Genomic DNA, 16,233 nt, shown 5'->3' on the forward strand with positions numbered 1-16,233 from the left:
CTGAATATTTGCCAGTAAAGCACCATAGCCCAAGAGAGAAGAGAACAGTTCCAAATGAGCTGAAGGAAACAGCAGGGCCAAAAGAAAGCATGAAAGTTGAACTCCTTTTACTCTCAACATGCAAAATTTACACAGTCATTTAATTGCAAAAATATGCAATCTAAAAACAGGATAACCTAACCTCCTGAGATTGCTTAAAGCTTTTACTGTAAGCAGAATACCATCTACTACACTGCGTCACCATGGCTCTAACAAAGCAGTCTCTGATCCTGTCAAATGAGATACTTGGAAAGATCTGGTTTTAATAATATCCGTAATGAATATTCATAAGATCTATTTTCATCCAATCATAGTAAGCTGGCTAGTTTGCATAATTGTGTTTGTGTGCCGAGGACTGAAGATGAGAATACCACTTCATCAGTTTCAATTTATATCAACAATGGGAAAAACAAAAAACTTAAAAAAGTACATGAGGCAAATCACTTAGGGGTCTTTTTACCAAGGTTTGCTAACTGATTTAGCACACATTAAATGCTGAGACACCCATAGGAATCTAACGGATGTCTTAGCTTTTGGTACACATTAATCGTTAGCATGTGCAAAACTGGTTAGCACACCTTAGTACAGTGGTCTCAAACTCGCGGCCCGGTGGCCACATGAGGCCCTCAGTATGTTTATCTTCATCACAAAAGTATAATAAAACAGTTTCTTGATCATATGACTCTTTAGCTATAAATTACAATATTATTAAGACTTAGCAAACCAAGCCAAATATCCTCTAATAACAATAAGCTTCTACTCATTATGACAGGGGTTGCCATACAACAGATTACGAATAATTGGAAAAACTGGGATACGCTGATTATAGCTTTGTGTCACATATTCAAAATGGAAAGGATAATTGCCATGCAGCAGGGAAATTTTAAGAAATTTCAGGTTATTTGGGAGCCATTAACAAGATACTGTAAAGATTGAAATTACTGCATAGAATAAATATTAGTTTTTTCCCTTTTGTTAATATACATCCGGGGGGGGGGGGATTTCATGATTTCTTTTGCTTATGGATAATTGTTGGGTATAAGGGAGGAGGAATATTTGATGAGAGTTCGAATTTGATGATATATTAAGTGATGTTAAAGTATAAAATGATTGTACTTTATGTTACACTTATTGTAAGCTTTAAAAATGAATAAAGATTTATAAAAAAAAAAAAAAAAAAGACTTAGCTAAAAGGAAAGATTTATAAACTATAAAGAGTTTTACCTCATGCAAAATTGTCATTTCTTTAATAAGCCATTAACTATTTTTTTTTTTCTGAGGCTCTCCAAGTACCTACAAATCCAAAATGTGGCCCTGCAAAGGGTTGGAGTTTGAAATCACTGCCTTAGTACAAAGATCCTTTATGGGGGATTTTTTTTTTTTACCTAAAGATTAGCTCATGTTATCTGCAGCAGAGTCCATAGGATTAAAATGAGTTCTATGGCAGATAACATGAGCTAATATTTAGTTAAAAAAAAAAAAAAAGCCTTAAATTTTTTAAAGAAAATATTAGGATAATATGATTCTTGTTTGAAAAACTACTCATTCCTGTCTTCCTATTCAGCAGGCATTATGTTACCCAAGATTATTTTATCTAGTGCAAATGAAAGTATTTTGCAATGCTAATACTGGTAAAATATTCTTCAAAACTTCTTTAGATATTCACGCAAAAAAAGAAGGACCAATTCTGCTCTCCCCTGAAATATATAGCAAAGACAAACATTTAAATTTTTAGCTATATACAAGTGACCAAGTTAAATTTAGGGGGGGAGGGGGGAAAGACGGCATTGAGTTCACTTCAGTTCCAGGCATAACCTACAGATCTCTCATAATTAATCATGTGGGGCATTCTAGAGGAAATTCAAAATTGAGTGGTATATTTAAACAAATTTGGACTGAACTTCCCTCTTAGAATCTGCTGCAAAATCATTGATTCAATAGGCATTTCTCTTATAAAAAGGTATGAAGAGCAGCCAGCACTAGCTATTAGCAGCGATGTGGGGAAAACACACGGAGCGTGGCTCAAGGAATTCTTTATAACTCCTCTGCATGAAAACCCGCGTGTGTATATATTGGAAGGGGCGACGGGGAGGGGGGATGTGTGTTCAAATGTGTATGTATGTGCTTTCTGTGTATCAGTGATGAGGAGAGGGGAAGGCAGTTTAAAAAGGTGCAATTCTTAAACCAAAATGTTACAGTGAAATCAGTGCGTGACTTGTCACTAGTGGCTGAATTTACACTTGGAACTTGGCCACTGGGGTTTCTGGCAGAATTTAACTACTGCTATTATTAATTATTTCTAGAATGCTACTAGAAGTACACAGTGTCACAACGTGAACAGAGTCATGAAGGAGAAAGTCCCTGCTCGAAAGAGCTTACAATCTAAACAGACAAACAGGATGCCAGGGTGGGGGATGCAGTTAGGTGGGGGGAAATCGTTAATCTGCTGGCTAGGGTAGTGAGTGAATTCAACCCTTTGATCCAAGTCGCTAGTGTCTTTCTCAAAAGATCAGCAATTTCAAAGTCAGAATAAATTATACTGTAAAGCTCAGTTTCTCCATTCTTGGGAGTTTTGACAAATCAGACTATCGGGGTTAGAACCTAAGCTACTTTTATTTCTCCTAGGACAAGCAGAAGGCCTCAGCCACATATACGGCTGACTTAACCTGCTGTCCATGAAGAACTCCTGTTGTTCAGTTATTTATTTATTTTTATTTTGCACTTACTATTCCGTTTTGAACTATTATGATAGAGCAAAGCGGTATACAGTCTATGATTAGAATATCAGAAAAAAATTATAATATAAAATAGGATAGGGTAAGCCATACAAAGGACACATACAATAGAACTCATAAAAGGGTAAGGGGACATAGAGCAGAGAGTTATAGAGGACAGTGGACATTTCTGTCAGATCTTGAGAAGTCCAACAATTATTCGCTGAAAGCTTGTTTTATAGGGGCTTTTAATTTTTTTTTTTGTAAAAGCTCACTATGAACCACCAATGGTAATGAAATCCAAAGTGCGGGAACCATAAAGCAAAAAGTACTGTATTGATTGGATTCAAGTCGAGCAAAATGAGGAGTAGGCCAGACCAATCAATGATCATTAATAGACCAGAGTGTACACTGTGGAGCATAAGGAATAGTTAAACAGTGAAGATAATCAAATAAACTGTAGCAGAGAGCTTTGAATGTTAGAAACAAGATTTTAAATTTAGTACGTTCATCAACTGGGAGCCAGTGATAACTGTTTCAAAAGTGAAGTATGAGTAAACCTCCCTACCCGGCATAATAAACGGATTGCACAATTTTGCATTGTTTATAATTTGCGGATCAGTCAGTGAAATTCCCGCATAGATATTATTACAATAGTCCATCTTGGGCATAAAGAAAGAAAGAATGAGTGTGTGAAATGTGTTCTTCTCAAACAATTATCTCACTGTACATAACAGACGCAAAGTAAAGAAGCAAGACCTACGAAGTGCCAAAACTTGGGAACCGAAAGACAATCGAGTGTCGAAAATACTACCCAGGTAATCTAAATGATTGAACTGGGATGATCTTTGAGCTGAATAAGATGAGATCGCCTTCAGGGTGTGGCAAATGCCCTGAAAGCAAATCTGTTTTTAAGGTCCGTTGCCACTGCACCAGTCAAGCCAACCAGCATCTCTTTCACTTTCTCAGTACGTCAGCAATTAGGACTGAACAGGAAGTACTGCAGGGCTCCGGCCTCTCCATTCTTAACTGCAGCTGTTAAGATACTTTTTGAAAATATTATCCACAATTTCCATGGATTACCAAAAGATTTTCTGTTTAACAGGTCAGGCATTCAGCCCTGAGGGACGGAGGAAAACTTTACCTCCTCCTCCTCCCCCCCCCTCCTTTCGCTTCAGTTCAGCTTCCTTTTTTTTTTCTCTCTCTCTCTCTCTGAAGTCACAAGTGATAACAAAAACAAAAAATACTCTCCAGCACTGCTGGTTAGCTTTAGTCCTTGTTGTTTTGTACTCTCCTCTTCTCAACTATTCCTCTACAGAAGGAAAAAGGAAAAGATGGAAACCCTCACTCAAGGTCAAACAGAAGCCACCCCATCGCACCTTTGTCCATAGAGGCTAAAAACATGTGAGAGACAGACAAAGACCCATTACTCACGCTGTTCTTAGCAGCATATGGATTCAGACTCTGGCACTTTCCCCCGTCTCTCCCCCTTACGCAGAGACGTTTCTATTTCCACCTCTTGTTTCTGGGACAGTGACTGGTTAGAGGTCCTGGCTACCCTTTCCAATTCACACAGGTATGATGTTTTGTTTGATCCACCTAAGGCGGAACACTAGGCCCACCGCCAATGGCGGGGCTAATGTCCCATGAACTTGAGATCCTCTGCTTGAGGAGTCAGCTCTTCTGCTAGGAACTGTCACCAATTCTAAACTCTGTCGGTTCTGGAGTTTATTTTCTATATACGAGGATAGAAGGCCACAAAGTTGATCACTCAATTGATCCATCCTGGGACCATGTCGCCCATCTTGAAATAGGGCCCTGCCTCTGGGGAAAGATGCGTTTGCCACAGTAAACTGCAGCTGTTGGAGCTGCTTTTCCCACAGAAATGTTTGTTCATTTACATTCCCTTCATCGGGTTAACCACAGTTTGCCTTCTTCCTTCTTTATAATATTTCTCTCTCTCTCCTTCACTTTCCCTTCCACGCGTTCTCTGACAGTCTCTATCAGGCTGTCAGCAGCAAGAGGGGTCCTAGATATTGTAATCATCGAACTCACCTGCTCCTTGCATCTGGAAACAATTTAGGGATCTTTGAGGAGCCCCTGTAGTTGAAGTACACAGCCACAAGCTAATGGAGAGACTGGAGGGGGGGAAAAAAAGAACCCACGGAGCTGTGTTTATAGAATGGCGCGATATTACATCATATGCCAACAGCAACTTTAGACAGATCACTGTGAAGCACAAAGGAGAACATGCCCTCAAGCTGCATGGGATCTCTCACACAGAATTTAGATACTCCAAATGCTAGAAAAAGAATCTGGTAGTTGAAAGCCGATACACAGTTTGACTGTATCAAGGCTGCAGGAAGAGGGACCGAACCTGAGAATTCTCTACAGGGAGGGTTGTGTTATTAAAATATCACTTGCCCTAAGTTTTACCATAAGAGAAATGTTCCTAGTGGTAAAATTATAAAATTAGGAAACCTTTAGAGTACAATGGAGTTGTACAACTCAAGATTATTTATTTATTTATTTATTTATTGACAGCATCCTGTAGGGAAGTATATTTTCATTATGTTGGATTTCATTTTTGTACTTATGAAATCAAATACTATGTATTAAATGAAGTAGATCTTGCTAATTCATTTTAGTGTGTGCTAAAACAAACCACCCATAACAGAACTAAATGGAAATGTCATTGAGGGAGCAAGGAAACATGGGAGAATTCCAGATTATTCCAGAGAAGAGAGCTAATAACGTGCATTGATAATTTTTTGGGGGGTAATGTTAGACAGGCAATTATTTTTTTATTTTTTGTGATGATTCCAGTTTCTATTTCTTCTGTTTTTATCTAGAATGTGTTCAAAAGCCAATGAAGTAATATGAGCTCAAACCTCTAACACTAATATTTAAATTAGGAGGGGAAAACACTTCAGTGGCTTCCACAGCACCTTGTCAAGAGTGCTGGTTCACCGAACATATACCACATATCACCAGTCAAAAAACTCCCCCCCCCCTTTCTTTAATTATTTTTATTTATTTTTTTTATTTTCTCTTGTGCTTATGTTATCACTTAATATAATGGCATCAGCAAAGTCCAGACTTAACTTCTAAAGCCTTCTCTTCTTTTTCTCTCATCCATTTCACATAACACTTCTTCAGGAGTATTTTCACATTCCCAAAACTGCTTTGTTTAGTAGCTCTCAAGCACTTCTTCCAAATATACATTTGTGTGTGGGTATATCATCTTTAATTGTAGAAAGCGTAATCAACCTTGGTATATTTATTTATCCATTCAATTTTCTAAACCATTCTCCCAGGGGAGCTCAGAACGGTTCACATGAATTTATTCAGGTACTCAAGCATTTTTCCCTGTCTGTCCTGGTGGGCTCACAATCTATCTAATGTACCTGGGGTAATGGGGGGGATTAAGTGACTTGCCCAAGGTCACAAAGTGCTGCATGGGTTTGAACCCACAACCTCCGGGTGCTGAAGCTGTAGTTTTAACCACTGTGCCACACTCTTCCCCCAGGTAATATATAAATCAAACTATAAATATAATGTAATGACCACAGGAAAAGGAAGGAAGAACATTTTTGGCCATCCTTGGACACTGTTCACTGTACAGCAATCTCTTCCCCCTCCCCCCCCCCCCAATGATCACCACAAGTGGTGTTTGCTGTAGTCAGCAGGAGCAGAAGGGCTATACCATGAATTTGTTTAGCTGTCTAAAGAAAACCAAATCATTCTATGTACCACATTTTTAGGCATTAGAATAACTTAAGTGCCCAAGCAATAAGTAAATGCTCCTCTTGTGTAGAAATCTTACTTATCTATTTATCTACAGATCACTGTAAATAGTGAAAATAAAATCAATAGCGAAAATAAAATCAATAGCATTTTGTTGCTGGGAAATTTATTCATGATAACCAGCCGCTGTCTAGAACTCTGGTTTTCAATTGTTATAATTTAGATACCAATGAAAAGGATGTAATTCATACAGTAATACCTGAAGGCGAATTAGATTGTTAGTCCTCTGGAGATACGAAAATACGTACTGTTCCAAAATGTAAAGGAGCCCTTTTACCAAAATTTAGAGTGCGCTAATGGAATTAGTGTGCACTAAATGCTAAAAAGCCCATAATTCTGTTAGCGTATAATCTAATCTAATCTAATCCTTAGGTTTGTATACCGCATCATCTCCACGTTCGTAGAGCTCGACGCGGTTTACAGTAGGAGAAATAGGAAGGAACTACAACAGAGGGTTAGAGGTAGAAGTGTGAAGAAAATTTAGAGGACTTGGGATGCCAAGATATAAGAGTTTCCTCGATTCCTAAGTTGGAGGGAGACTTACATTTTTTGAGAAAAGCCAGGTTTTCAGATGTTTACGGAAAACTTGGAGAGAGCTCAAGTTCCGAAGAGGGGAGGTAAGGTTGTTCCAGAGCTCAGTGATTTTGAAGTGGAGGGCCCCTACGTTTATACCTGAGGTAATGGAGGGTTACGTGACTTGCTGAAGAATACATGGAGCACCAGCAGTGACGTAGCTACGGAGGCCGGTGCCCAGCACCATGTGCCCCCTTGCTCTTCCCTGCTGCTTGAGCGCCCACTCCCCGCGTACCTTTTGAAATATTCGCTGGCATGAGTAGCATCTTCCATCCACTGCTCATGCCGGCTTCAGCTCCCTTCTAAAGTCATGTCCTGGTCCCTATGAAGATGGCACTCAAGGCGGTCCGCCCCTAACCCCCCCCACCCCTTCCTTACTAAGCCACTGAGCGCCAATGGTATTCAAACTCTCTTATCATTCTCTATCTCTGTGGATAACGCTATCCTCCTCCCTGTCTCGTCGGCTCTCAACCTTGGGGTGATCTTTGACTCCGCTCTCTCCTTCTCTGCTCAGATCCAACAGACTGCCAAATTCTGTCTGCTTCCTCCTCTAAAACATTACCAAAATCCATCCTCTTCTCTCTGGACACACGACCAAAACCTTTGTCCATGCTCCCGTCACCTCGGCGCTCAGACTACTGCAACGTACTTCTCTCGGGTCTCCTGCGCGCCTCACGTTCAAAATGCTGCTTCACGACTCGCATTCCATGAGAGCCGCTATTCTCACATCAATTACCCCTCTCCTCAAGTCGCTTCATTGGCTTCTCGTCCATTTCTGAATACAGTTTAAACTCCTCTTGCTCTGAAGCCCCCCCGATATCTCTCCTTGCTCATCTCCCCCTATGCTCCCACCCCATGATCTCCACTCGTCGGGCAAGCCCCTGTTATCTGTACCCTTCTCTTCCACTACCAACTCCAGACTCTGTCCCTTCTTTCTTGCGGCGCCGTATGCCTGGAACAGGCATACATCATGCTCCGTCCCCGACAGTGTTCAAATCCAAGATAAAGGCCCACATTTTTTTGAAACTGCTTTCAACTCAAACTCCCCCTCATTGCTGTCAGATACCTATTCCCCGTGTCTAAATTAAATTGTAAGCTCTTCTGAGCAGAAACTGTCTATTGTATGTTAAAATGTACAGCGCTGTTATGCCTTCCAGCGCTATAGAAATAATAAATAGTAGCAGTAGGCTTTCCTGGTTCTCAGTCTGAGGATCTAAAATTAGGCAAATCTTCCATTCACTGGTGTCCTAGTATATATGGTTCAAATTCTGCAGTCAGAGCCAGAGAATGATGGTGTGAACTGATACACACCAATGTATAAAACAAGTCAAAGTCAATAAATTACAAGAACCCAGAATTTTGCTGCATTTTCATCAATGTCTGCACAATGTCACACATTGCTCTAAAGTGCAAGATGACAGTCAGAAAGCTACAGCAGCAAGTAGCACTGGCAGATATGTAACAGAAATATGTACGTTTATCTTCAAAATGCAGGTACCATGATATTCTACTATTTCTCTAAACATTTTATGGCCAGTTTAAATTACCACCATTTGATCCTGAAAAAAAAAACATTATCAAACACAATGCAGTCAGCTATTATAAAAACAGCCATTGAGAAGACGATTCAAGTTATTTCAACACTAACCCGCTAGGTCATAGCAATTAGACCCCCCCCCCCAGCTTCTGTATATAGTGCCCAAAGTTGCACGCTCAAATAAATTGGATAATAAGCTTGAACCAGCAATAATTGGATGCCAACAAGCAATTATCGATAACTGGCACTCATTACACTTTGCGCACTATCTGGATACACACCGTTGTACAAGGCATGGCACCTAACTTCCATGATGCGTTATCAGATGTTCTGAAAAGTCTAACCACGCCTGACTCAGGTGCCAGCATTTACACCAGCTTTTAAAAGGCATAAGTACATGCTTAACCTCTGGGCATCAGAATCTGCGCTAAAAGCTATTCTATATAAGGCATGCGCCTTTATATAGTAGGGATTTTGGGGCAGCTAAGTTTCAGTGCCGTTTTTTTTTTTAATTCCCTGAGTCTGGAATGTCTATTTTAGCAGAAAAAGCTTAAGGAAAGGGAAACACCATTGCTACTGGTCATTTGGCTAAGGACATATTCACCAGTTCAAACATCTTGCTCAAACTGATTTGGACTCACAGACTAGGCGAGCCAAACTCATAGATTTCAACTCTTTAACAGGATTATTTTCAAAGAAAATCCACTAAGTAGTTTGCCGACACCTATGAAAAACTGAACAACTTTCAAAGGACACAAGCTCCGGATATAATTTACAGTCTCTCCTTCATTAAACTCTTCAGTGTTATTCATTTCATTTAAAAATGTTTAAGAAATATAAAATACATTTTTTAATTTCAAGTTCTCTCTTTCAAAGAACTTCCTTTTTAGCACGTCCTGTCATTAAGAATATACCGTTGCCCTGATCCTGAAAGAACTGCATGCAAATACATTAGAAGATTCTTTTTAAAATTTTCCATATTTAGTTTTAACTCAAACAAATTTAATTTATTTAGTTTATCTATTTAATTATTACTGAGATGTATATTTTACTTTAAAAAGTACTATGGCCTTAGAGAGATCAGTGTACTCTTGTTAGAATGTTTAATTTCTTGTTCAAGATCTCTATCTTTATTTTATTCCTACTGCTCAATAACTGTCTTCTAGGTACTTTAGTTAGATTGTGAGCCTTTGGGACAGTAAGGGAATTCCAAGTACCTATTCTTTATTTTATCTTATTTTATTGTATTCTTTAATATATATTTCTCTGTACACCGCTTCGAACCTAACGGATTTAGCGGTATATAAGAAATAAATTACATTACATTACAAAATAAATAACTGAAAATGGACTTTTAAGAGCAAGGGCTTCTGATGAAACCAGGAAGGTTCACTCTCTTCTCTAAAAAGGTAAAGTGGGATAGAAGAGAGATGAAATCCTAGGACCTTCAGTCCTTGAGGGTTGCCACCAGGTCAGGTTTTCAGGCTATCTCCCTGTATGCAAATCTCACTCATGCATATTCATCAAGGATGTTCTGAAAGTCTGACCTGCAGGAAGCCTTCAAGTACTAAAAGCACTTGTATGGAAAAAGGCTTCATGAACTGTTTCTCACAAATTGTATGTCAACAACGAAGATGTGCTGACTGTCTCACAAATTACAACAGTTCTTGTTATTTCTGTCTCTGTCACGGGATGTACTAATCTAACTGTCTCTACAGTGGAAAAGTCCAGCTTAGCTCAGCATAATCTAAATGTGGCTGTTGTGAAATATGTGAAAACTCTGCATACGAAAGAGGAACGTTTACCTTAATCTACTGTGAAGGGGGGGGGGTGGAATAGCTTGGACTTTAAGACAGCAGACTGAAGCAGATATGCACGGGGTTCAGGTTGGGTCAGAATTGACAGTACCAGCTGGTACAAAACACTCGAACAGATACCCTATTATGGCCAGCAGCAAACTCCCCAATGGTGAGAGTATGCTCTGGTTCTTGGATCACTTGTTCAGCGTAGTATACTGTTTAACCCTTTCAGGACCAAGGGACATATTTGTCCCATAACTTTAAAATCCTATAAATTTTGATTGGGATAGTCTACAGTTCTAAATTTGATATGTACGGATTCCATATGATACTGCCTTTATGTAAACAAACTGGTTCCGACATTCATTCATTAGCGTCGTTGCCAGATTGACGAGAAGATTCACTTGCCACACTGTCCATAAGCCAGAAGTTTGATTTTTTTTTTAAAAAAAATAATGATATTTCACAAAAAAAATCAATTTTTTGGCATCTGCAAGCCCTTTTTACCATAAAAATGTCGTCAAAACCACAAAAATTGGCCTACGATCCTTATGGTCCTGAAAGGGTTAAATGTGAATGTATGACTTCCATGCAGATGTCCTGTGGAGCGGGGAACACACTCTCCCAGTGGCTGCAGAAATGCACTGGATCATTATCACCTGCTTAGTGTAATACTGAATAATTTTATGATAATTGCGACTTTCTGTTTTCTTGGTCATTTGGGTTCTCTGCTTTGTATGTCTAAACAATACACATTTTACACTCGTTCTCATCATTGTGGTTCTCCTTTATTGAGGCACTATTGTAAAAATGCAACTCAGTGAAGAGTTGCACAACCATATATAGACACAAGATGCATGATATGCTTAAGATTATAGGAATAAGGTAGTCCATACTCTGGTGAAAAAGTCAACATTTTATCATGTCACTCTTGGGCTAAGTAAGCTATATTGGCTCCCTATGAAGTTTCATGCCTAGTTTAAGATTTTATTGCTAGTTTTCAAAATTTAATATGAGTTCTCCTCAGGTGGTCCCATTTTGTAGGCCTAAGTCTTTCTGTCCTAAGTAGGGAGGGGTGGGTAAGCGGGCTTTTTTTTATTTTGTCTGCCTTCCTTATGGAATTCTCTCCCCTACAATATTAGGATGACTAATGACTTACAGGAATTCTAAAGGACGTTGAAGTCTATCTTTTTGCAGATTTTGGGGGTTAATTGTTGAGATTTGTCATCTTGATTTTAACATTATACATTTATTTTACCATCACCCACGTCAAATGCATGTGATTTGATATGTTAAAATTAAAAAACAAAACTAATACTGCCTGTGGATAACTTTGTCAAACTTTATTGGCTTAAAATGGAATACAGGGTGCAGCAAAAATTGTTGGTACTAATTTATCAAGTACCAAAATACTCGATTGATAATGCTTTTATAGTATGCTCTCCTTCAACGATTACATTCTGCGGGACTTTATCATTTATATCTCTGATATATCAGTTGTATCTCTGAAATACTTCCGGATATACCCGACTACTCTTGGCTTGCTAATGTAATTTGAAAGTCTTTTTCTGTAACATCGCTGTCTATGTACAGTCTCTTCCTCTGTAAACTGCTCTGAACTGCTCGTGGTATTGCGGTATACAAAAATAAAGTTATTATTATTATATATACCAACAAGGAAGGAAATAAAATTACAGACAACTAGAGCGAGAGTTTTTCTCCTGTGTAGGTCCCATAGAATACAACAAGCTCCTGATTCATATAAGCATCAATGAGATGTGAAGTCTTTTAGAAGATTGTTTAAACGGTATTTATTTTGTAACATGAAGTAAAGGCGTTGAAAAAATAATTCTATGCTATAGTGGAACAATGGACATTGTAGTGGGCAGACGATGTGTTTGTTAGGAAGTTTGTTATACAGATTATGTATGTGATTTTATGATCCGCTTTGCAAAAAGCGGACAAACTATAACCATTTCAGAACTTAGCACATTCCTCAGAATGTCTGTGTCACATCTTACAAATTTCAAAATATGCAAAAATTAGTTTATGGAAAGTGTTAAAGGCATCTCTCAAAGCATGCAGAATAAGTACAGTATGTGTCCTTCCCTAAATGCACTCATTCCCAAATTCTATATATGGCGCTTAGCTGATGTAGGCATATAACAAATAATTTCCAATTATTGGCACCAATTAAGCCTATTAACACCTGTTAATTGACATTAATTGGAGTTAAGTGAAAATCAGGTGTACAACTAGGTAGGCACCTAGCACAGAGTGCTAGGTTTTTACAAGGTTATGCTCCTTGTAAAAAGTGCTTAGTTAAAATGTGGGCACGGTCAAGGACGGCTCAAGGGCATGTTTTCGTGTTAGCCGCATGTTTATGACTTAGCACCATTGCATCCACAACTTGGGCAAAGGCATTTAGGCCAAGAAAACCCTGACTTCAATAGGAGGCGCCTAGCGATTCATTGGCAGCGCTAAGCGCAAGTCTACACAGCGCACAGAAGTTTCATAGAATTATATACTTAGTGCCGCACTAGCTGGCACAGATTTTTTTTTTTTTTTCAGGCGGCATATAAAGAACCTGGTCCTCAATGTGCTTCAGAGGTGCAGCAGCAGCGTTGCACATTACGTTTAAAAAGCAATTCACTTCATAGGAATACTGTTTTATGGTTTGTTTGAGGGTTTTTTTTTTTATAAGTAAAGCGTAACTCTGCTATCAATGACAGACGATTCATTCAGGCAAAGCCGAGAAACTTTTAAAGTGGAGCTTTTCTATAAGAGAGGAACTTTATTGTACACCTGAAGCTAATAAAATAAATTAAAAGGTTTTACCGAAGCACATGGAGGATTCAACTAGAGAAACAAACTTTGAAAGAGTGAAGGGCAGTAGAAGAAAAAAAAAAAAAAGGAAAACAAATATATATTATTTGTTTTAAACCCCAAAACGCAGTAAAAAATTAAACTGTGATTGCACCACACAAAAGTGACCTGGAAGAAAATATATGATGAAAATCATAAGAGAAAACCAGAATGAATGCATCTCCCCTCCACCCCCCCTTTTTTTTTTTTAGCACCAGCTGCAGCAGTAACAGCTCCGACGCTCATCGAAATTCTATGTGTCAGAGCTATTACTGCCACACCCGCCACTATAAACCGCGCTACGGTTTTGTAAAAGAAGGGGGAGGGGGTATGAAGAGATACAAAAGAAAGAAGGGCGAGGTCGGACAGAAGGATGAGGAATTTCCAACATTTAGAGATTCAAAATAATGCAGAACCTGACTAGAAAAGTGCCACTGATCCAATCCACAGTACAGATACGGCAGATGTATAACACGCAAACATTGCATTAAAAACTCAAAACATGAATAGTTTTATAGCTACTTGCCTAAAATAAAATCTTCTGCCCAATGGACAAATTTATAATAAGCGATTAGGAAGACTATCAGTGGAGGATGAGAGAGAAGGAATAAACAATTTTATATTTATATTCTTGACCCCATAGCTCCAGAAGTGGGGAAAAAGCTCCCTTACTTCTTCGCACCAGACCACAGGCCCCTGTGTCACAGAAAAACAAACAGGGACCATGAGCCTGGCTTGCTCTGCCAGATTTTACCATCAGAGTGTTCACTCGCCTCACAGCCCAAACTAGCCCCCTTTAACCCTGGCTTACTTACAAAAACGTTCCCTACAACTGCAGGCTCAAGATAGGTTTTACGGTAATTCCCTATTATATAAAATAAAGGTCCAAGACTCAAAGGACTATTGTAGATGGGGGACAATGATGCTTAATTAGAAGGAGAGAAGTCAGGAAAAGAATAGGAGGAGTTGGAAGGAAGCATTTCCCTTCTCTAATACCCCCCACCCACCCCCATTTTCTGCCTGTGATTTGACCTCTAATCCATATAACATAGTGGACGGCAACAGAAAGATTAACGTGACCCATCTAGCCTGCCCAGTAAAGTGGTTATTGCAATAACAGCTCTGCCTCTTTTTTGTCTGACCTCTTCGACTAAAGTGTTCAGTGGCCTTGATCATAAAGTGTATGGGCACAGACTTAAAGATCTGAATATGTATGCTTTGGAAGAAAAGTGAGAGATGCTAAGAGACATTTTAACACTCCTGCTGCATTATTACACAAGAGATCGCTCTCAATTGCAAGGAATCTCTAGCACAGGGATGTCAAAGTCCCTCCTCGAGGGCCGCAATCCAGTCGGGATTTTAGGATTTCCCCAATGCATATGCATGAGATCTATTAGCGTACAATGAAAGCAGTGCAAGCATGCATATGCATTGGGGAAATCCTGAAAACCCGACAAAAAATTGTGGCCTTTGAGAAGGGACTTTGATATCCCTGCTCTAGAATGAAGGGGTATAAGATGAAGATGAAAGGAGATAGACTCAGGGCTAATCTAAGGAAATTCTTCTTGGAAAGAATGGAATAGCCTCCCAGTGGTGATGGTGGAGACCAAAATTATCTGAAGCCTGGGACCAAATACATAGGATCTGTAAAGGAGCGGAGGAATAAAAGTACGACTTGACAGACTGGATAAGCCACAAGGCCTTTATCTGCGTCCATCTAAGGACAAGTCAAACTGCACACAAGGCAGGTCCTTCTTTATTTTATTTATACAAATTTTATGTACCGCTTACATGTTAATGAGAACAATCAAAGCGGTTCACAAATGAAACCACTCAAAATCTTCCCTTTCCCGCTCTCCTTAATAAATTGTTTTTTAACATATTGTGATTTTTCCTTAATTCCTGACTTATTTCAACCCGATCCCTTCTTCCTATCAAAACCTACATGAAAGCCTCGCATTTACCCTAGTGTATCCACTATTCTGGCATTATGAGTAAAGCCAAGATTTATTAAGAACTGTAATTGTCGAGAAGGCGTAATTCAAGAGACTGGGTGCAGCTTTTGAGAACGCTCTAGACCTCCATCGAGCGCACTGCAAGATTTGTAATGATGGGACTTCTAAGTAAAGCTCTTTTTTTTTATAACGCAGATTGCATTTCGGACCGTACGGCACCAATTTCTCAGCCATATCTAGGGGCATCGTCACAAATACCTCTAAATGGCATTCACAGTTATCTTGAGTTGTGATCAGGCTTGCACAGGCAGCCTGGTCTTTACTCTGCATATTTTCTCTCCTCTCTCAAGTGTACCTTTACTTTTATTAAGCTGATTACGATCTAAACTACCTATATTTTGTTTTTATTACATGTACACATCGTCTACCATTATCCCTTTCTTTGCACCAGAAATACCTATACAACAGACATACCAATTTGCATTAACGAGATGATTACTATGCTCAAAGACAGCCTGTGCAAGCTAGTTTGTACCTGTATCTCTTTCACAGCACACATTAACATTTGTACTCCGATATAAAAATCTTTCACAAAAATTAATGAGCTAAAAAAATATGCCTGTATTCATGATGATACAAAAGCAGATTTAAAAGATTCTATATCATTGTCACCTTTAATTGAAAAAGAAAAACTAAGCAGATTGTCACTTTTACTATTTTTACACTTTAAATACTTCTCAAAACTGGGCAATGCCTTCTTGCAAGCTAAATGCATTTTTTTTTCCATGAAACATAACAATTATCAAAGCCAACCAACTGTAAAATTTAGATAGCCCGACGTTAATGAGCTTATTCAGAACTAACTTTACCCCTATTAACAGCTGGTAAAAGAATATATACTTTGCCTCAGCAGAATTACCGCTTTTCAAAAATTCACCCTTAAC

The 16,233-nt window shown here is 38.9% G+C and overlaps 1 protein-coding gene across 15 annotated transcripts in view; it reads right to left on the reverse strand.

Moving 5' to 3' along the window:
* The window catches only part of ADGRL2 (adhesion G protein-coupled receptor L2), a 419,013-nt gene that overhangs the window by 311,965 nt on the left and 90,815 nt on the right, over positions 1–16,233 (reverse strand). The window lies entirely within an intron of this gene.

Source organism: Geotrypetes seraphini, chromosome 12, assembly GCF_902459505.1.
Source record: "Geotrypetes seraphini chromosome 12, aGeoSer1.1, whole genome shotgun sequence".
In the NCBI taxonomy this organism is placed as follows: Eukaryota; Metazoa; Chordata; class Amphibia; order Gymnophiona; family Dermophiidae; genus Geotrypetes; species Geotrypetes seraphini.